This window comes from Macrobrachium nipponense, chromosome 13 (genome assembly GCF_015104395.2).
Source record: "Macrobrachium nipponense isolate FS-2020 chromosome 13, ASM1510439v2, whole genome shotgun sequence".
Taxonomy (NCBI): Eukaryota; Metazoa; Arthropoda; class Malacostraca; order Decapoda; family Palaemonidae; genus Macrobrachium; species Macrobrachium nipponense.
In genome coordinates, this window is record NC_087206.1 from 44,056,525 (window position 1) to 44,079,154 (window position 22,630).

Sequence of the window (22,630 nt, forward strand, 5' to 3'; positions counted from 1 at the left end):
TGGTGGTTGGTCCAAGTATTACTGGGGGCAGGGCATTTATAGTACTCTTATGCGATCTGGTTACTTTCAAGTGATTCAGGAAAATAGGATTAAGAGTTACTTAGTTATTTTGCTAGTGTGGTTGGTGGGTTTATTGTTAATTACTTAAGCTTATGAAGATTAGAGTTTTGAGCATTATATTGAAGCTGTAAAGGGTGCATATTTGTCCTTAGGTGTTTTAAAAAGGACTCATACCATTAGTTTTACAATGAAAAGTAACATGTTTATTACACTATAAAAACAGAAATAAAGACTGAATTAAACTGCCTGAGATTCAAGTTAGAAGTTTCTGCTCCTTATTGCTGTTCCTTTAGTTAGAACCTGAGTTCAATGGTACCATTAACAGTGGTATACCTATATTTGGTTTTAACTAATCAGTTGGAGATAATATTACCAAGGCCCAGGTCGAAACTGGGTGTGACGTTCACTTTCTAACAAAGATCAGCTCCTTGGAGCACCTTGTGAATGCAGATCAAATGTCATAGTTGACTATGATCTCTTTACTCTGATCATTCTAAGGCTCCCTGTGTTCATTCGTGGTAGAGTCCTTAGAGTAGAATAATAAGAAAAAACAGCCCTGTAATTGTTCATGTTTTTACTTTGGCTAGAGTGATAACAGTAGTAAGTGGGAGTAGTAGTGTAATTTCTACGTCAAAAATTAGGAAGATGATAGCAATTAAGAAGAATCGCAGGGAAAATTGTAGTCAGGCGTATCCGTTGGGGTCAAATCCACACTCAAATGGGAATTTTTTCTAGGTCTGCAATGGTTTTTTTCGCTAGAAGTGTGGAGATAATTATTACTGCTGTTGCGATGATTAGGATAATAATGATAAAAGTTTTTGTAATTAGCACTGATTATCCTGGAAATACCAGACTAATTGATTGGAAATCAATGGTACTATTTATACTAGATAGTCATTGAAGTTATCCTCGCTATTAGTAGATTGAGAGATATAGGAATAGTCATGCTACATCTATGAAGTATCAGTATCAGGCAGCTGCTTCGAATCCAAAGTGGTGACCCGATAAGAAATGGCATACTATATATAGTCGGTAGAGTGATACATACCAATAGAAAGCATGATCCGATAATCACATGAAGTGCATGGAATCCAGTAGCTACAAAGAATGTTGATCCGTAAACAGTGTTCCCCCCATATTCGCAGGGGATTGGTACCCACGAATAGTTGAAACCCCTATAAAAATGCTTAAAACTGCCTATTTTGTTAAGTAAAACTCAAGAAAACCCACTAAAAATGTTTATACCTGGTTTTTTTAATAGTTTCATAACAAAAAGTGTAGTTTATGATGGAACTGATTAAAAGACCAGGAATTTGTGGATATTTCTCATAACAAAATACCGTGAATAGGGGAATTTTCCACGAATAATGGGGGTATATGTACCAGAGAGAAATCCTTGAATACATGAAGCCGTGAATCCGGAGTCTGCGAATACAGGGGGTTCGCTGTATTGAGTTGGTAATTATAAATGGTGCTTTGTAGTATGCTATGGCTTGAAGGGCTGTAAAGTATATCCCTAAGGCAACTGTTAGGGTAAGCCTTTGAAGTGCTTGTGTGTGGTTAGACGCTAGTAGTGCATGGTGTGCTCGGGTCACTGTAGTACCAGAAGCTAGTAGAATTGCTGCATTCAGTAGGGGAATTTGTAGTGAGTTAAAGGTGTTCATTCATGCTGGGGGTCAGCATGTTCCTAGTTCTACTGTTGGAGATTTGCAGTCATCTATGAAAGAATGCTCAGAAGAATGAGAAGAAGAAAAGTATTTCTGATGCAATAAATAAGATTATTCCTCAGCTAAGACCATTAACTACTTTTGATGTATGAAGGCCTTGTTAGGTCCCTTCTTGCGTGATATCTCGTCATCATTGAATTATTGTTAGAAAGGTTGCTGTGATTCCTAAGGTCTACGTTTAACTGGTGAATTAATTTTACAAGTCCATTTGTAAGTATTATAGCTCTGTTGGATCCAGTGAGGGTCGTGGTCTGATGTCTACTAAGTGGTAGGCATGATGTCCATGTTTTGGCATTAGTATAGTTTATTTATTTAGCATAAAAGAGTTCTGAGAGCAGCAAATACATAAGATTGAATTACAGTGACAGCTGCTTTTAGGATTAAAAGTAGAACTTGAGCTAATACTAGTATGGATACTGCTGTGTGGCCTTGGGGGGGAGGGGTCTGTGTTTCCTATGAGAGTGATTAAAAGGTGTCCTGTAATTATGTCAGCTGCTAGGTAGATCGCTAAACTTCTTGGGCAAATTACATTTCTAATTGTTTCATTGTTCATATGCGAACAAACATTCGGTCTTAACAACAGGATAATTTTCGAACGTGTAAAAGCAAGGAATCTTGTGAGATCTGGCGACGTGTGTGTATATCAGGTGAAAACTGGTCAAAGACGGGGCACCCACACTACCGTGTTTAGTCTTTTTCTTAACCGCCTGGGTGAGTCGCGGTTGCCCTCTCTCGGCCTTTTACCAGGTTGTTTGCCCGTTTTCACTATTTTGATTGCCTGTGTGTGTGTGTGCTTGTGTTAATATGACTTCCTCTGCTTCTTCTCGGCCTCACCAACGTATGTGCCCGGGAACTCAAGGTTTCCCATGTTCTCGTTTCCTGGCTTCTTCAGCTACAGACTCACACTCCACATGCAGTAGGTGTCATGTTAATGTTTGTACCATAACGAATCCCTGACCGGAATGTCGTGCATGCCCTAGAGTGCAGTGGAAGTTGTCTTATAGTAAGAGGGAGCATCGTAGAGTTTCGACCCTTCCTTTGTGAGAAGGGTTTCCATTGCCTCGCCCTGATGCTTCGTCTTCTTCCGCAGTCACACCCCATGTTGTACCTGTATCTCCTTCCTTTTCTTCCATCGATTTGTTGTTGGAAGTATCAGGAGGCCCTCAGGCTGATTTAATGTGTAATGTCGCCCCCCCTCTTCCTTGGGAATTAATTTGCTTCTCGCAAGGGAGGAGGCTATTTCATCAGTTTCACTTTGTCATATTTAGTGGGCCTCGGATTCTGGCTGGTACTAGATGGGCAAATATATGTGTTCGATTGATTCACCTGAATAGTATAAATGCTATTCATAGTGGTAAAAATATAGGGTATAAGACCTGAGAATTATTAAATGCGATAAATTTAAGTAGTGAGACAAATATAATACAGTTGACACCCCGTATTCACGGACTCCGGATTCGCGGATTTCACTCTGGAACATATACCCCCATTATTCATGAAAAATTCACCTATTTGCGGTACTTTTTATGAGAAATATCCACAAATTCCTGGTTTTTTTTATCAATTTCATCATAAAATGGATTTTTTGTGATAAAACTATTAAAATAACCAGGTGTAAAAATTTTTTGTGGGTTTTTCTTGGGTTTTACCTAACAAAATAGGCAGTTTTAAGCATTGTTATAGGGGTTACAACTATTTGTGGGTTCTAGCTATTCCTGGGGGGGTCTGGTACTCATCCCCCACAAATACAGGGGGAACACTGTAGTTCCTCCAGGGTTGGTTGGGCCTAAGAGGGTTTTAAATTCTTGAGCTCAAAATGGATATGGGATGAATATAAGTCTGAGTATTGTGGATGCTCAGTTTAAAGCTATGTGGTTAATTCTTGAAATTGGGTCAAATCTTAAGAATAAGTTTATCATTTTCAGTTGGCTTGTTCTCTTTTTGTGGCTGTCACATTAGAGTCCACTTTAATTGGGGTTTTAATCAAGTATCTTGAAACAATAATTAGGGCTAATATCACCGCAAAGAATATATAAAGGTTGAGTCATAATAGGGGTTTTAAAATATTGCTTTGTAATAATTTAAGCTTGACAAGCTTGTGTTATGTTTTAACTCATTTTATCATTTTAATCATGAGAAGTAGGCATAACTACTATGCTAAGTTTAAAAGACTAACACTCGCTTTCAATCATCTAATGAGTTATTGTTAGGTGAAATTCAGTCTAAAAAGGATTCAATAGAAATTCTTTCTACAACAATTGGTATAAATCTGTTGTTTGCCCTACAGATTTCTGAGCATTGCCCATAGAATAATCCTGGTGGTTGATTTGGACTCTAATTTGATTTAGTTGACCTGGAATTGTGTCTGCTTTTACTCCTATGGCTGGGACTGTTCATGAGTGAATTATGTCTCCTTCTCTAATTAGTGCTCGAAGTTGGGTATTCATTGGTAGGATTGTTTGGTTGTCGGCTTCTAGTAGTCGAAATTCTCTCTCTGAAATATCTTGTGTTGATACTTTGTACGAGTCAAATCTAATTTGTATAAAGTCTGAGTATTTGTAGCATCAGAGTCATTGTTGGCTTATAGCTTTAAGAGTTATTCTTGGATATATTCACTTCATCAAGTAGAAATGGGAGGGCAATGAAGATTAAGATAATGGCTGGTAGAATTGTCAAGATTGTTTCAATGGTTTGGCGTTCTAATAAGATTCGATTTCTAAGTGAGTTGAAAAATAAGGATGAGTATAAATCCTACTAGAGTGGTAATTAGAATCAAAACTAATATTGTGTGGTCATGGAAGAAGATTGGTTGTTTTATTAGGGGTGATGCTGCGTCTTGTAGGTTTAGGGCATTTCATGTTGCCGTTGTTTCTAAAAGAAACTTGGTTTCCTATTAGAAGCTTAAATCTTATGCAATGGTCTGCCATTTTAGATACAGTAGTATGTACCTCGAGATACGAAATTAATCCGTTCCGAGGCGGCCTTCGTATAAGGAGTTTTTCGTATCTTGGGACACATTTTACATGTAAAATGGCTAATCCGTTCCAAGCCCTCCAAAAACACCTCATTAAATTTCATAATAAAGCTAAATTGACCTATAAACAATGAAATACTACAACAATTTGGACCATTCAATACCTAAATTAAGAATAAAAATCCAAACCTGTAAATAAAGTGTATAATTAGTGTACAAGAAATATTATTACTGTAACGTAAAATGTCGAAGCTTACCTTTCGAGTGAGGCTATCTCCGAAAGTGGCGGCAGAGGAGGAGGAGGAGGAGGACAAACGGCAGATAACGTACATACGTACGTACACTTAACTTTACGAAAACACATAAAAAATTTAAGGAAAACTATAAAAATAAAATTTACGAAAAACATTGACAAAACTGTAACACTTAACTTTCAAAAATCTAAAAATTAACGTATTTTTTTTTTTTTTCTTTTTTTTTTTTTTTTTTTTATTTTTTTTTTTTTTTTTTTTTTTTAACTTTTTTTTTTTTACTTTTATGTAGGCTTTTTTTTTTTTTTTTTTTACACAGAATTTCAACTTCATCACCACTTTCAACGTTCTGTTTTTCATCACTTGGTTCTTCCTTTTTGCTTTCAACTTTCTGTTTTTTATCACCTGGTTCTTCCTTTTTACTTACTCCTGCTAATGCTGAAGGCCTCTTTAAAAAATAACTATCCAAGGAAGATTGCTTCTGCCTGCTTTTGACAATGTTCCTGAAACGACTCAGGCAAACGTCATCGAACTGCGCAAGCATACGACCTGTGTGAGCCTTTCGGGTGTCTTTTTTTTTCTATGAACGATTGCACTTTATGAAAAGCGGCTAAGACCTCCTTAATTTCTGCCGTTGTCATAGGCTCCTCCTCTTCATCGCCGCTGCTGGAGAACTCCTCTTGAACGACGTTATGTTGCATGGCCTCCAACTCCTTCAGGTCATCCGTCGTAAGCTCCTCTTGGTGCTCCTCGAGAAGGTCGTTGATGTCGTCCTCGTCGACAACCAGCCCCATGGACTTGCCGAGTGCAACGATCTCGTCAAGATCTGGTTCCAAAACAGTTTCGGGATCGTCAACTGTTTCGGACTCAGCAGCACCAGCTTCGCCCACGTCGAATCCCTCGAAGTCTCGGTCGGATACGGCATCAGGCCAGAGTTTCCTCCACGAGGAATTCAAGGTTCGCCTCGAAACCTCCTGCCATGCTTGGTCGATGAGTCGGATGCATATGACGATGTCAAAATGCTCCTTCCAAAATTCACGCAAGGTGAGGTTTGTGGTATCGGTGATGTCGAAACATCTTTTGAAAAGATGTTTCGTGTACAGCTTCTTAAAGTTCGCTATCACTTGCTGGTCCATGGGCTGGAGGAGAGGGGTGGTGTTGGGCGGAAGAAAAAGAATCTTAACGAAGGAATACTCCGCTAGGATATCTTCCTCGAGGCCAGGAGGGTGGGGAGGGGCATTGTCCAACACCAGCAGACATTTCAGGGGGAGGCGCTTCTCTTGCAAAAAACTCTTCACAGTCGGGCCGAAACACAGATTTACCCACTCGGTGAACAAAAGCTTCGTTACCCAGGCTTTTGCATTAGCCCTCCACATCACTGGAAGCTTCTCCTTCAACACTTTGTGGGCCTTGAAGGCTCGAGGAGTCTCGGAGTGATACACCAGTAGGGGCTTCACCTTGCAATCCCCACTGGCGTTCGAACAAAGTGCGAGCGTAAGCCTGTCTTTCATAGGCTTATGCCCGGGTAGCTTCTTCTCTTCCTCCGTGATGTACGTCCGACGAGGCATTTTTTTCCAAAAAAGGCCAGTCTCATCACAGTTGAAAACCTGCTGAGAACTGTAGCCTTTCTTGGTCATCATCTCGTCGAAAGTCACCTTAAATGTTTCAGCCGCTTTCGTGTCCGAGCTGGCAGCCTCCCCATGACGCACCACCGAATGGATGCCAGTCCGTTTACGGAATTTCTCGAACCAGCCATGCGAAACCTTGAACTCTGGGGTTTGCGTTGAAGTCCCTTCCCCTCCGTCGTCTTCCGCCTGCGCAATCAAATCGCCGAAAATAGCACTGGCCTTGTGAGCGATTGCCGTCTCCGTTACTGTATCGCCAGCGATTTCTTTGTCTTTTATCCAGACGAGGAGCAGCCGTTCCATCTCGTCGTGCACATGGCTCCTCTTGCTGGACAAAATAGTGATGCCCTTCGATGGTGTAGTTGCTTTGATGGCATCCTTCTGTTTAAGGATGGTGCCTATTGTCGACGGATTACGGCTGTATTCCTTTGCGATCACACTCAATCGCATACCAGCTTCGTACTTCTTTATGATCTCCATCTTTGTCTCCAGAGACAGCATGCGCTTCTTTCCGTGAATTTCAACTTTCTTGGGACCCATGACTACGTTAATTTACGTAAAGTTACACAAATACGTAATAATACAGTCTTCGCACAACACAATAATATGTACTGCAACGAAATCACTAACGAATTTACGTTACTAAATGAAATCGTTGGAGCGAACGAATGCCGAATGCGTACGATAAAGTTTCGGGTGCGAAGTGGCCGAGCTAAGGCACGCCAACACGTACGTATAGAAGATGCATGATGGGAGGGATGCTGTCCAATCAGAGAGAAGGATCTCATGACTTGGCTAGCATCAGGAACCAATGGGAGAGCAGGAGGATGGTGGCGAGTCTACGATAACTAAGATGGCGGCGTGCGGCGCGAGTTTCAAAATTGTTATGGGGCGAATCTTAGACTTTCAGAAACCTTTCGTATCTTGAAAACTTTTTGTATGTGTTTGTATGTGGAGCAGTAAAATTTTTCGTCTTTGCTTTCGTAACTTGGATTTTTCGTAAGTTGAGCCTTTCGTATCTCGAGGTACTACTGTAGTTGGCTGTTAGTGAGATTTCTATATAGTAACTGTGGTCAGCTGTGGGTAAGTTATGCTGTCATTCGGTAGAGGTTGGTATGAATAAAGAGAATAGGGCAGGTCGTTTAGATGTAAGAGCTTCTCACACTACTATAATAAATCCTAGAATGGCAATGAGTGAGATTGATGATCCCACGTAAGATACCACGTTTCATGTGGTATATAGGCATCTGGGTAATCAGAGTTGTCAAGGTTTACCGTTTAAGCCTAAGAAGTGTTGTGGAAAGGTTAAATTTACTCCATTGAGTATTGTAGTGAAGTGGATTTTTATTCATTTAGGGTGTAATGATAGTACAGTAGTAAATATAATGGGAATCAGTGGGCAATTCCCATGAAAATGCCAAATATGTACAGCTTATATAGATAGGACATAGTGGAAGTGAGCGGCTGCATGTAGGTATCATGAAGGTTGATATCAATAGATGAGTTGGCTAAAACTACGTACTACTCCTGTAAGACCGTGACCCCCTATGGCGAATAGGAAAATAAGTCCTAGGGCTCAGATTAGCTCTGTAGGTGAATTGGGTTACGTGTAGGGTGGCTAGTCACCTGAAAATTTTAATTCCTGCAGGCACAGCAATGATCATTGAGGTCAATGTGAAGTACTATGCTCGTGTATCCAAGTCTATTCTTTCGGTAAATACAGTGAATCCCCCCGTATTCGCAGACTCCGGATTTGCAGACGCCTATTCGCAGATTTCTCTCTGGAACACATCCCCATTATCCATGGAAAATTCACCTATTCGCGGTATTTTGCTATGAGAAATATCCTCAAATTCCTGGTTTTTTAATCAATTTCATCATAAAATGTTCTTTTTGTGATAAAACTAATAAAAAACCAGGTATAAATATTTTTAGTGGGTTTTTCTTGAGATTTACCTAACAAAATAGGCAGTTTTAAGCATATTTTATAGGAGTTTCAACTACTATTTGCGGGTTCTAGCTATTTTCAGGGGTGTGTGATACCTATCCCCCGCGAATACGTGGGGACCATTGTATGTGGTGTGCTCAAATGACAAATCCTAGGACTCCAATTGCTGTTATGGCATAGACTATTCCTAGGGTGCCAAATGATTCTTTTTTACCTGATTCTCTTACATTGTGAGAGATAATCCCGAAAGCTGGTAGAATTAAAATATAGACTTCTGGATGGCCCAAAAAAGGGATTTTGACGAAGGAAAAATCTATTTCTGGGTGATTGGCTCGTGTCGCCCTATGAAATATCCTTAAGTTCATTATTTCTATGTAAAATAATCCTAAAATTACCAGAGAAAAAATAAAATCAAGAAAATGTCAGTTAAACTGACTCGCTCACTCTATAAAAGAAGTGTCGGTATGGAAATAGGGGCGAGTGAGATCACTACCACGAGTCATTTACCATTTAGACCTTCCATCATAAAATCCCCCACCTGAGAGAGCTGATACTAAAGGGTGATGCGTCCGCTACTACTACTACTACTGACGCCAAGCGGAGAGCAGCGCCTCTAGCGGTCATCCTTAATAGATGTACATCTTGTCCTGCAGGGTGGGTAAAGAAAGAACAGGGTGGGTTTCATAGGGCGACACGAGCCAATCACCCAGAAATAGTTTATTTCCTTCGTCAAAATCCCTTTTCTGGGCTCAGCTCGTGTCGGCCTATGAAATAGTACCAGAGAAACAGACAAGATGGAAATAAAAGGACAAAATGAAACAAAATAGTAAAAAGATTGATATATAATATAAGTGAATCAAGACTCATTACAGCATACTAACAAAAAGTACTTAAAATTAGATTATACTAAATAATGGTAGGTCAATTATACCATATTAACATAAAGTACTTAAAATTAGCTTATACTAGAAAATGGTAGCACATAATAGTATAATGGTAATTAGAACAGTATATAATGATTCACTAAATTAATTATTATTTACAAAATATACAAACTCATTGTGTTCTACCCTAGCATAAAAGGGTAGGGTAGAAACACTGAAGCACATTATATGCATACAATGTGGGTGCCCCTAGCAAAAAAAAAAATAAGGGGCAGTCCACCAATAAGATCTTAGCGGCTAAGGCTAGAGTATCACGAAGAGCATAGCAGTAGGGTGAGGCATGTTGGACGAGGTAGGTAGAAAGGAGACCTGGATCTTATACTACAACTACTGTGCAGCATCAGGAGAAACTATGTTTCCCGCTGCTACTGCTGAAAATTTTAAAGATTCCAAGGACTTCAGGTAATGACGTTTAAAGACTGTCGGTGATTTCCATCCAGTATACTTTTTAAGATCCTCAAAATTCATATGTTGGAAATAATTAATTGAGGTAGCTACCTCCACTGATATCATGTGCTTTTGGGAAAATGATTTCAGGGTTGGCTTGTTTAATGAAGTAAAGGATCTGTTGCCTGATACCTTTCACTGATAAGGTGCCACCTTTTTCTCTCATAAAGAGAGGACCTGAGGATCTAGAGGATGTAAGAGATAGAAAGGCTCTTAAAGTTGATACTGGGCAAAGAGAAGGATCTTGCGGAAGTGGGATGACTTTCCAAGGGGCCCACCTTGCAAGGGGATCCTCGTTTTTAGCTAAAAAGCTGCGATCCGGAGAAAGTAGAACTTCTCCTGAGGGGAGAAATTCTACATGACCCGCATCTCTGGATAGAGCCGACAGTTCTGAAATTCTGGCTCCTGAAGCCAGGCTTAACAAAAATAACGTCTTTCTAAGTAGCATTATGAATGTACAAGACGAGTTGTCAGTATCTGAGGCTAGTTTGAGGACATCATTTAAGAACCATGAAACTGAAGTAGGCCTTTGAGAAGGTCTAAGTCTAGCACAGGCTTTGGGAATAGACGTAAAGTAAGATTCTGTTAAGTCTATTTGGAAACCCAACTGAAAGATTTTCTTCAAAGCCGATTTATTAGTAGTAATGGTGCTAGCTGCTAAGCCTTTTTCAAACAAGGATCTGAAAAAGGATATAGCTAAGTTAACTGTCATGGTTGTAGTGTTTGATTCTTTCAGGAAGGATGCTAACTTTTTAACAGCTGAGTCATATTGTCTAATAGTTGACTCCCTTTTATCTGATTCCAGAAAGAGGATGTTTTGTGGATCAATGTTAGCATCTTTTTTAGCTGCAAACTTCATGAAGTCCATAAAGTTAGGGTCTGAAGAATTCCTGAGGAAGCGAACACAGTCCTCATTTGTACTGGTTGCGACAGCTTGGGATTGGGAATCCATTGAGGTCGGAGACCCAACTCCAGAAGCAGAGGATACCAGTTGCTTTTTGGCCAATCTGGAGCAATCAGAGCTACTAGTCCCTTGAAAGTCCTCAGCTTGCTCAGAACTTTCAAAAGAAGATTCACTGGAGGAAATACATAGATTTTCTTCCATTGATTCCAGTCCAACGACAGAGCGTCCGTGGCATAAGCCAGAGGGTCCAGGTTGGGGGCCACATAGCAAGGGAGCTTGTGGTTCGCTTGTGAGGCGAAGAGATCTACTTGGAGACCTGGGACTCTCTGGCATATCCACTCGAATGACCTGTCGTCTAGGGACCATTCTGACTCCAGAGGGACTGACCGGGACAGTGCGTCCGCTATCACATTTCTTACCCCTGCCAAGTGGGTGGCAGATAGCTGCCATTTGTGCTTGTCTGCTAGAGCAAAGATGGCTATCATGACATGATTCACGTGTTTGGATTTGGGACCCTCCTCTGTTGATGCAATGTACTACCACTGCACTGTCCAAAACTAGTCTTAGATGAGACTTCTTTGGGGGAAGGAGTCTCTTCAGGGTAAGAAATACTGCCATTGCTTCCAGAACGTTTATGTGGAGCTGGCGGAATTGAACAGACCAAGTCCCCTGAACTTGCTTGAATTGAGAATATCCCCCCCAACCGGACAGGGAGGCATCCGTGTGAATGGTTAACACCGGAAGGGGATATTGAAGGGGTACAATTTGGCAAGATTCTTCACCTTTGTCCATGGACGGAGCTGGTTGCGAAGGATCTGTGGGATCACTGACAACTTGTCCCGAGATTTGGCGTTTGCTCTTGACCGCCAAACTCGATTTATATCTTTCAGTCTTGCTTTCAGAAGGATGTCCGTCACTGAGGCAAACTGAAGGGAACCTAGGATTCTTTCCTGGTTTCTCCTTGAAGCTTGTTTGCTTTTGAGAAATTGCCTCACAGACTTGGCTATTTCTTTCCTTTTGACCACCGGAATTGACAGATTGTGGGAGGATAAATCCCATTGGATTCCTAGCCACTGAAAACGAGACTCCGGAGTGAGTCTGGATTTCGTTTTGTTTATCTGGAACCCCAGATGTTCCAGGAATTGCACTACCTTCTTTGTGGCTTTGAGGCATTCCTTGACAGTTGCCCGCCCAGCCCATTAACCAATCGTTGAGGTACGCTACTACCATTATCCCTTGTGTTCTCAATTGTTGAACTACCACTTCTGCTATCTTTGTGAATACCCTGGGGGCTACATTCAGACCGAAGGGCATCACTTTGAAGGAGAACGTCTGATTTCCTAGTTTGAAGCCTAGGAATGGACGGAAGTGTCTGGCTATAGGGATATGATAGTATGCGTCTGTAAGATCGATAGAGGTGGTGACGGCCCCACGGGGAAGTAAGGTCCGTACCTGTGAGATGGTCAGCATTTTGAACTTGTCGCAACGAATGAAAGAGTTTAGCTTTGACAAGTCTAAGATTACCCTTCTTTTTGTTGAGCCTTTCTTTGGCACGCTGAACAAGCGACCTTGAAATTTTAGATGCTTGACTCTCGCAATAGCTCCTTTCTGAAGGAGTTCCTCCGCATAATCTGTCAACTCCTTTGATGGTATCTGATAGAATGACTTGTTTGGAGGAGGATCTTTGATCCAACTCCAACCCAATCCTTTGGACACGATGCTCTGTGCCCATTTGCTGAACCCCCACCTGTGACGGAAGAGGAACAGCCTCCCTCCTACCTGGGGAGCCTCACTGTTGTTGAGCGGGTTGACCTCCGCGCCCTCCTCTGAAGTGCTTGCCTCTTGCAGCTCTTCCTATACCTCGTTGGCGAAAGTGACCCCCTCGCTCTGCTTCCCCTAGAGAAAACCTGTTGAAGGTTGGGAAGGCTTGGCTTTCATACATTGAGTTGAAAGCTGGCGAGACGGTGTATGAGGTCGAGGGCTGGTTCTGAGGAGACAACAGGAGAATGGGTTGTGTCTGCTTAGAAGTCGAAGGCTGCCCCTGTTGTGTAACTGGGACAGCTTGGACGAAGTGCTGTTGTTGCTGCTGTTTCTGGTATGGTTGGAACCTCCTACCAGTTTTCTTCAATTTCTTACCAGCAGCAGGGGCGCTCTCTTGCTTCCTTTTGGAAGAGATACCCCACCTGGCTCTAAGGCTCTGGTTAAGCCTAGCAGCCTCGTGATGCACCTCATTCACAGAAGCTTCTGGGAAGAGGTCCGCACCCCACATGCTGGAAGCTAGAAGCCTATTAGGCTCGTGCCTAATAGTTGCCTCCTGCAATACATGCTTTCGACAATTCCTTCTACCCGAAAAGAAGTCGAAGGCATCAGCTTGAACCGACTGGAGCTGGGATTTAGCCAGTATTTTAAAAAGTGGTTCAGTCGCATAGGAAAGAGCAGCCATCTCCGTGATGATAAGGGAGTTAAGTGATCTCCCAAATCTCGTACGGGCGTCGAATTCTGCCTGAATAAGGCTATCAGGCAGTCCCGGGAGCTTCTCGCCAAACTGGTCCATCGCACAGTCTGGTTTCAGCTTACCTACTGAGAAAGTGGCAGGCAGGTTCTCCCACAATTCTCCGAAGGAAGGAAAGAGCGGAGACGTTGATTCCGCCTCTCTCAATTGTGGCATGGGCTCGTCTTTAAGGACTGCTTGGAGAGTCGCTTCTACTATCTTAGTTGCGAACGGAAGAGAAGCCTCCTCCTCCATGGCAAAGATAGTGAAGGGGCTCTTGAATGCCTGGAGTTTGGTATTGGTACAATCCCAATCCTCCAGGCAGTGAACCCATTCCCTCTGTGCGTGATCCCTACTATAAAGCACAGTCTCTCTAGAGATTTTATCTTCCCTATTGAGAGCTGTCACCGTCAGTCTAGCATACCCTATGAAAGGCTGAGTCAGTCCGGGGGCTTAGAACTCGAAGTCCTCAATCCTTCTTGTTCCACACTCCGGAATGGAAATCATGCCATCCTTGAAGGGGGCATAAGCTGCCACCCTCCAAGGGTTATCCATAGAGAAGGCTGGTAGGGATTCATAAGGAGGTAGCTGGAGTAGACCAGTACCTGCCACAGGGGAGTTCGCTTGAGGGGCCTGAGTGAGGCCAGCGAAACGGTCATCATGCTCTCTAACACGGTTAGAGAGGTCTTGTATTGATTGACCAGATTGGTTGATGGTACTAGAAAGTTGAGCAAACATTTGCTCAAATCTCGTACCGAGAGAGCCAACCATCTCTCCCACTTGTTGCAACACTCCTGCTGAGAAAGTGTTGGGATCAAAAGAGCTAGGTCCGTCACCCCAACAGGAGTTACCGGAGTGGATCCGGTAGATGCCGGAGAAGGCACTGGCTCGGCAGGAGCGCGGGCCTTCTCCTTAGAAGCCTTGCTTCTTGAGCTCTTCGAGTGAGAAGAGCTAGGCTTAGCCTTCACCGCGTCGGCGTAGGATGTCGTAGACTTCCTAGCCGAAGAAGACGACGACTTCTTGGAAGTCGTCTTATGGAGGGTCTTCTGTTCTCTCTGTCCCTTCACCTTCGGGGGTACAGAGAGAGCGGGTGAACGCGAAGGGATCTCAGATCCCGTGAAGCCTTGAAAAGAGGAAGAAGAAGGAACAGGGGAAGAAGATCCAGGAGCGCTCAAGGGTAGACCTTGAGCGCCCGAAACACCTACCTCAACCAACAAATCCTCCGCACCTACCGCCATTGGCTCAAGATTAAGATCCAGGTTAGCGACGTCTGGAACAGGCTCCTGTGTCGAAACGGACCCATACGCCTGCTGCACCTCCTGCTGGATGGAAGCTATGAGTGGGGCTGCTGAGATGGGGTCCACGTACCCCGTCGCCTTGCCTCCGGGGAAGATCTGAATGGCCAGCTTCTTATCCAAAATGTAAGGCTGGCCCTTGGCGGCATTTTTGCCGAAGCCGCCTACCCAAGCTTTCAGGGTTGCTGGGGCGACTTCTTTCACGGCGGCAGCCTGAAAAAGAAGGCGATATGAAGCTTCTAACGGCGGAGATACGGTTTAAAGGAGCTTAAAACTAAGGGTAAATCATTGATAACAGGAAATATGTCCAGGAGTTTACTTACCCCACCCAAAAGCTGACTCACGAGGTCATAGCAGATGGTGCATGCCTCAGGGTGCCAAACAATCATCCCGTTGTGGGTAGTGGCACACGGGGCGTGGGTCCTGCATTCCTCATGGGCACAGGGGTCATACAGTACAGCGTTACAGCCTGGATCTTGGCAGTTAGTAGCCTGTAAGTGGAGGGATACATGAGTATCAGGGTACACACTTACAGCCTAACATAGACTCCGCTGCATGCTGGAGTATGTAAGTTAGATTAAAACTAGTGCTCCGCCGCAATACATGTGGTTAGATAGGCGGTTGGTTGGGGTCTGCAGCTTACGCCGGAGACAGGAAAAAAGTTCCAACCAGGAGTGGTGAGGAGCCCACGAAACCACGACGGAGAACGACGGAGATAGTACATAAAACTATAATTAAACCAATAAATCACCGTATCAGTAAGGGTATATATCCTTATAGAATAAGATATGACTCTTTTCGACTACTAGAGGAGTGCCCGGGTAAGGAGCAAGCTCTCCTCCGGTAGCGAAAACCAGGATATAGTAGGCAAGCAATATAGACCACTAGTAATTCCCACCCCGCCCGCTGGCGGAGCCAGATGGACCTCTAACCGAAGGGGCTCCCGGCTTCAGCGGGGGCTCCGTCCGTTACGGTAGGGGAAGGGTTGGGAATGGGGGAAAGGAGGGAATCCCGGCGTGAACGCGGCGGGCGAAAGAGAGAGGGGGGTGGCCTACCCCCCCTTCCCTACTACTACCCGTCGGGTAACCCGGTACCCGAGACAAGTGGTCACCCTGGCCCCCAGCTGGTATGGAACTCCTCTGGCCCCCTCGGAGGGAGAGAGAGGTAGGCTACGGTGGTTGTCATGACAACCGAGGAGATCCACCAGACCCCTCCCTACCACATGGAAGGGAGGGAAGGGGGAGGGTAAGGTGCCTAATGGGACACGTGATCGTAGGTGGCCTAGGACGCGATAGCAACACAACCACAGAGGGGCCACGTGAACCAAACTGTACCAACACATGGCACAAGGCACCTAGGCTAGCCTAACACCCTAAATAACACTGATAAATAAATAAATACATCGTAAAAAGATAGAAGAGACACTTGAGTAAAAGAGAAAGAAGCCCAGGAGGAGGCGAACTGATCCGAAGAGCAGTCGACTACTCGGAGCCAGCAGTAGCCGATGAAGAGCAAGAGCTGGGATGCTGGGCGAGAAAAACACAGTATAGCCCTAAATACCAAACTAAGAGATAAAAGGTAAAAGGGATGGGCTGTGTCCTAAATCTAAAATACGATGTAATAAGACGATGAACGTAAAATAGAGCCCATAAGCATAAGATGTCCCAGTATGGAAGACCGGGAAATCTTAACAACATGGCCGCCACGAGTCAACCGGGAGACCGTATATGACCTAAAAAACGGAAAATACTGGTCCCTGGAAGACTGAAATACAAAAATTATTACTTATGAGGCACTTAACTTAGCCGAAGCGATAGCAGCACGTTCCATCGTTGAAAGGATAAATCCCAAGAAGCGAAAACAACACGAGTCAAAAAAGTTACAACTAGCGTTGTCAAGCTAATAATTAAGGATGACCGCTAGAGGCGCTGCTCTCCGCTTGGCGTCAGTAGTAGTAGTAGTAGCGGACACATCACCCTTTAGTATCAGCTCTCTCAGGTGGGGGATTTTATGATGGAAGGTCTAAATGGTAAATGACTCGTGGTAGTGATCTCACTCGCCCCTATTTCCATACCGACACTTCTTTTATAGAGTGAGCGAGTCAGTTTAACTGACATTTTCTTGATTTTATTTTTTCTCTGGTAATTTTAGGATTATTTTACCTAGAAATAATGAACTTAAGGATATTTCATAGGCCGACACGAGCTGAGCCCAGAAATGAAAATGGATGTTGGTAGAGAATTGGATCCCCTCCTCCTCCTGTGTCAAAGAAGAATGTATATTTAGGTTTCAGTCTATTAAGAGCATGGTAATGGCTCCAGCTAGAAGTGGAAGGGGATAGTATGGGAAGAATACCTGTTAGGAAGACAGTTCATACAAATAGGGGTAGTTGGTCTACAGTTATTCCTGGTAATCATATGTTAATTACTGTAGTGATAAAGTTAATGGCCCCTAGAATTGAAGATACTCCTGCTAAGTGTAATGAGAACATTCTTAAGTCTACTGAAGCTCCCGCATGAGCAGTTCCCACTGCTGGAGAGCGGTAAACAGTTCATCCAGTGCCTAATCCTCTATCCACTATTTCTCTTGATAGTAATAAGGTTAGCGAGGGAGGTAGGAGTCAAAACCTTATGTTATTCATTCATGGGAATGCTGTCTGGCACTCCTAATATAAGAGATACTAGTCAATTGCCAAATCCTCCAATTATAATGGATATCGCTATGAAGAAAATTATTACGAATGCATGAGCAGTAACAATAACTTTGTAGATTTGGTAATTTCCATTTAGTCTTCTTGGTTGGCGTAACTCAGCTCAGATTAGTAGTCTTAAAGATGTACCTACTATTCCTGCTCAGGCTCCAAAAATAAAATATAGGGTTCCAAAGTCTTTATGATTTGTTGAAAAAAGTCACTGTTGCATAGGTAGGTGGCCGATTAAAGGTGATAGATTGTAAATCTATTTATGAGATTATTCTCCATGTCCAGGCTATGTAGTTTAAATAAGATGTCAGGCTGCATTTCTGAAAATGTGATCATACCTTAGCTTGTAAGGTTTAAGAGGTTTGTACTCTTTTTGGGAACTTTAAAGGCTACTAGTTTAATTAACTTAAAACCTTAGAATTGAATTAGTATAAGAGCTAGGTTATAAAGGATAGGAGTTAGGTTGATTAATCTGAATAGGGCTATTCTTTGAGATTTTGAGGCTCTGAATATTAGTATTCTAGGTGATTTTATAGATAAAGCTGTAATTGTAATTCGGGTATAGAAGAATAGTGTAATCAGTGCTCTTATTGTGAGAGTCCTTACTCATAAAATTGAGGTTTTGTTTGTTAGCTCTTTAATTACACTTAATTTGGGCAGAAATCCTAAAAACGGAGGAAGTTCCCCTAGTGAAAATAGTCTTAAGAATACTACTATGATTTTTCTGGGCTCGACCTGTGTCGCCCGGTAAAATTCTCCTGTAGCACGCATTTCTAGGTATAAATAGATGCTAAATATATCAGAGAAAAAGCTAAAAGGAATGCTGAAGTTACTACCTTCAGCTCGCTCACCTATAGGGTGTCGGTATAAACACAGAGGCGAATGGAAGCCACTATCACAGGTTTCCTGCCAATTGGAAGATTCCCTTCAAAACCCCACTCTAGGTAGGTGCAGTTCAAGGACTACAATACGTCTACCTTCCGCTCGCTACTACTACAACTCCCACCCGAGGGCTTCATTCCTGTATTAGCGCGCTACAGTGATCGCACGTGTGTTTCTCGCTGCCCTCTTCCTGTGTTTTTTGACGAAGCCATGTCTGCTCCAGAGCCCCAAGCTTCTTCATCTAAGTTGAGTATTCCATTTTACATGTGTTTTTATCTCGCGAGGGCACGATGCATCCCTTTTTTAGCCCTTTTTGACACCTTAGTTCTCGCGAACCGGGGTGTTGCTCCTTTTACATCCGCCATCTTGGGGGCATCATTCTCCGCGTGCGTATTTCCCATTGTTATTTTATTATGATTTTTACCTCACGGTATGCTTTTCACTATTTAGTCTACTGTTTTTGTATACCCCATCATTTTTCTAGCTCCTGTCGTGTTCTGGAACTTTGATTTTACGATTTTTATCCTTACGTCGTAGGCCCTAACTCGCTCCTGACGTACTCTGAGGTCTCTTATTCTATGTTTATATTTTGTTATTCTAGCCTTTGATGGTCTCCTTTTTGTCCTCAGTCCCTCAGGAGCGTGTTAGTTCCCCTCCGTACGTACTATTATTCTCTATGTTATACGCGAGTAGTGTGTTTTGGCTCCTAGGCTAGCCTATAGTGTGTCAGTTTTGTAGAGAGGGCAATTCTTCTCTTATCTCTCTCGCAATATTCATGCATGCATTCTTTTTTTGTATTTTTCGATGTTAGTCAGTAAGACACTCTATTAGTATATGCACGTTTATGATTAATATTCGTATCCTTTGTGAGGTTGGAAGTCCTTGCGATTCCCTTCCCTGGCCTACCCAACCAGACCTAGGCTAGGTTTTGGAAGGTAGGTCAGGCAGTCCTGCCCCCCCACCCTTTCGGCCCCACTCTTACCGCCTCCTACCCAGGCTATTATGCTTGCTTGGAGTGCAGTCTAGGACAGAGAGTCCCTCTCGTGTCATGTTTGTTGGGCCTAGACCTCTCGTACCTGACCAGATTGGAAATTTCGATTTTGGAGGGTTTAGTTAGGTTCCATCCGTCCGCTTCATGACGTACTTTGGAGGCCAGACTATCCTACCTGACCGGATCTGTACCGATCTCGGAGGGTTAGGCTGGGTCCTTGCTGGGTGCGTTCCCCCTTTCGCAGTTCTTCCAATAATTCCTCATCATTTATTTTATGTTTGTCCTGTTGTGTGTAGCCTGGGCCTTTGCCTCCTTTAGGGTGTCAGTTGGCCTACCATCTTCTGCTCCCTTTAGTGGTAGGCTTGTTACAGCTCCCGAAAGGTGGTGGCTCACTGATCAGTTGCTGTGGCCAGGCGATCACGACTTGCCCACTCTCCTCCAGACACTCACACACCCCCCCTGCCCGGTCTCGTTCCGGCGCTGCCTAGCTAGCTCGCGGTTCAAGTAATCTTACCGATGAACGACCGCTAGAGCATTTAGCTTTTCCAAGGGGATTTGTCGGAGGAGATTGGTTGCTAGTATTTTGTGTAATCTCTTTAATGTATGTCTCCAGGCCCGCACCACTGCTCCACTGCTCAGTTGTCTTTCTCCCTGTTGTCTCCGCCTCCCCACTCATGTGGGGGCGGAACTGGGCTTAGAGCTGCGTTCCTAGTTACCTTAGAATCACTTCTCTTTCCCGGCGCGATCAGATTCAGGCCTAGGTTTTACCTTTTCCCCTGTTCTGCTCGTGTCAGCCCGTCTCTGCCGGCAATTACTGTTATGATAACGGGATTATAGACTCCGGAGTTGGTGAAGCGTTTAAGAGATTATGCTAGAACTTGTTTTGTTAGCCTCTGTAGGTATGTCTCCGGACCCGTATTAGTTCCGACGTAGTGTGGCCTACCATCACACACGCCAGGAAGTATACTCCGGAGCTTATTGTACCGTTGTTTCCGTCGCACAGTTTTCCGTCTTCCTTGCTATTGCTATTCCCCATTTTGGTGGGGACGGATCGGGGCCCAGATAATGCACCTATATTTGATTACATTGCATTAATCTGCTGCGATGCGATCAGATTCAGGCTTAGGTCTTACCTTATTCCCCTGTTTGCTCGTATCAGGCCCCCTCCTTCAGTTATAGCTTTACCGATCCCGAGGACGGATTCCGGAGCAGGCGGAGACATTCAGAGCCCCTTTTTTAATAACCAGCAAGTTGATATTTATACCTGATATTGCCTTTAATGGATTAAATATCTAGTTAAAGTGCACCCATCTGGCCGGAATGAACTCCGGCGCCTTTATTTGATGATACTCATTTGACTTTTCAACTTACAGATGGTCCGTTGCCAGGTGTCGGGATGTTCGGCCGTCCTGTATAGGCCGTATGGGCATGAGGTCTGCCGGTCTCATGCCAACTGCGCCATCCTGGTAGATGGGAATATCGTCTGCCACCCGGAGGCCTGCACAGTTTGTTACGAACTAGTGAGGATTGTGTCAGACGAGTCGGTAAGTAACATTTTCGCCTTGTTATTTCTGCGAAATTTCTGCTATACGTTGACTTTGGGAAATTTCTTTGACACGGGGGATCTTAATTTGGTTGTTTTTACAGGTTAGTCTGTCGCTCAAGACCACGTCAATGACGTCCCTTAAGTCCTGGGTGGGGGGATTCGGGAGGAATGCCAAAGCCAGCCAGCCCTACGTGCTGTCAGAGGAGTTGTGTTCCCTCCTATACCCGGGCGCTCCGGTTTCGGTGGCTGTACCTGCATCCGTGGCGGCTCCCTTTATCGAAAGCATCCGTCTGGAGATCCAGCCCCTCCCAGAGGCCAAGAGGGTTTGTGCGACATCGTCACAGAAGAAGTCGCAGCCATCAGCATTCACAGGGAACCTATAGCCACAGAGGATCAGGAGGTAGGTAGGGAGGTAAGTGAGGCAGGTAGTCTCCTTTTTAGTCCCACTCTTTCTTCTCCCCCTTCTTTCCAGGGCTTCCCTATGAAGTCCGCCCCCACTTGGGATAGATCGCCCTTGGTAATCCCTAAGGTCAAGGCCTGGAAGACGAGATCCCTGCTGAAGGCATACAAACCATCCAAGCCTTCTCCGACAGGTTCTGCAAGGTCGTCGTTGGCTCCCAAGCCGTTGACCTCCTTTGCTAGAGCTTTTCCCCCACCCAAGGGGTCGAGAGCCAAGTCCTCCAAAGCTAGGCCGGCAGAGTCCGGCTTTGACCAGGAGGCCTTTGCAAATCTCCTCATGATGAAGATGAGCGAGGTAGTGAACTCCAAACTTGAGTCGGTGTCCACTCGACTCGCCTCAGGCCTAAAGACTTCGGGTCAATCTATCTTGTCTTTGACCCAGAGGCTACAGGCCCAGGAGGAATTGGTGTCCGGATTCTTCCAGTCCGGAACCACTCCGCAGTCCGTGACAGTACCAGACGCATCCAAGCTGCCGCCATTTGAGAACAGCAACCCGTGGCGGTTGGCTCTGCACGCCCCGTTCTCGGACGGCAAGCTGACAATTGAAGGTTGCGTAACCCGACCGGTAGAAGACTTTGAGTTCTTCCCGGCGGGCCTTCAGTTTCCTTTTCCAGGCTACGCTAGACTAGCCGAAGATGTGCTAGTCAGGATAGACAAAGTCCCGAAGGAGACAGTGATTTACCCTAGGGACCAGGCCCAGTCTGCATGGGTCCGCACCCTCACAGATTGGGACTGTGTCAACACAAAGTTGACACCCCATAAAGGATGTTTCACAATGTTTGTGGCCCCACAAGGAGTTCCGACTCCTTGTACGTCGAAGGTGGCAGAATTGACTCTGCAAGCTGCAGTAGAGGACAAACCTATGCCTCAGCTAAAAGAGACGGAGGCTACCTCCTTGCTCTTCCCCGGCGATATGGAGTTTTGGGCCGACGCTCCGGCAACGTTCACGGTGGGCAGGCTCGATCCAGACTGTGCCTCCGACCAATTCAGTGAACGTTTGCCTAGAATTCCAGACCCCATGGTCAAAGCGGAATTTGAGGCAAGATGCAGGCTGAGTAGGTCGATTAACTCAGTCACCACGGCGGAGTCGACTGCTACGACGTTTGCAGATGAGCCTCTATTCCGGATCCACACAAAGTCACTAGTACAGGCCTTCCAATCAGACCTGTATGACTTTATAGTGGCTAGGCGAGCCTGCAGGAAGCATGTCTTTGCAAATGCTTCCATAAGACACGAACCAAACAGGCTCATAAAGGCTTCGATCTGGGGTGCCAACCTCTTCCCTGAGGACGTGGTTTACAACGTCCTCAGAGAGGCAGCTAGAGCTAACCAGAACCTTCGTGTCCGTAGGGGACTTCCCTTCAAAAGGAAGTTTGAGGCCTCCG

The 22,630-nt window shown here is 44.4% G+C and overlaps 1 protein-coding gene and 2 pseudogenes across 3 annotated transcripts in view; 1 reads left to right on the forward strand and 2 right to left on the reverse strand.

Moving 5' to 3' along the window:
- LOC135225769 (vacuolar protein sorting-associated protein 33B-like) overlaps positions 1-22,630 on the forward strand; it is a 106,759-nt gene that overhangs the window by 37,994 nt on the left and 46,135 nt on the right. The gene's annotated exons all lie outside the window — the stretch shown is intronic.
- LOC135225534 (cytochrome c oxidase subunit 1-like) lies at positions 4,037-9,460 on the reverse strand (annotated as a pseudogene).
- On the reverse strand, positions 16,855-21,524 carry LOC135225535 (cytochrome c oxidase subunit 1-like; annotated as a pseudogene).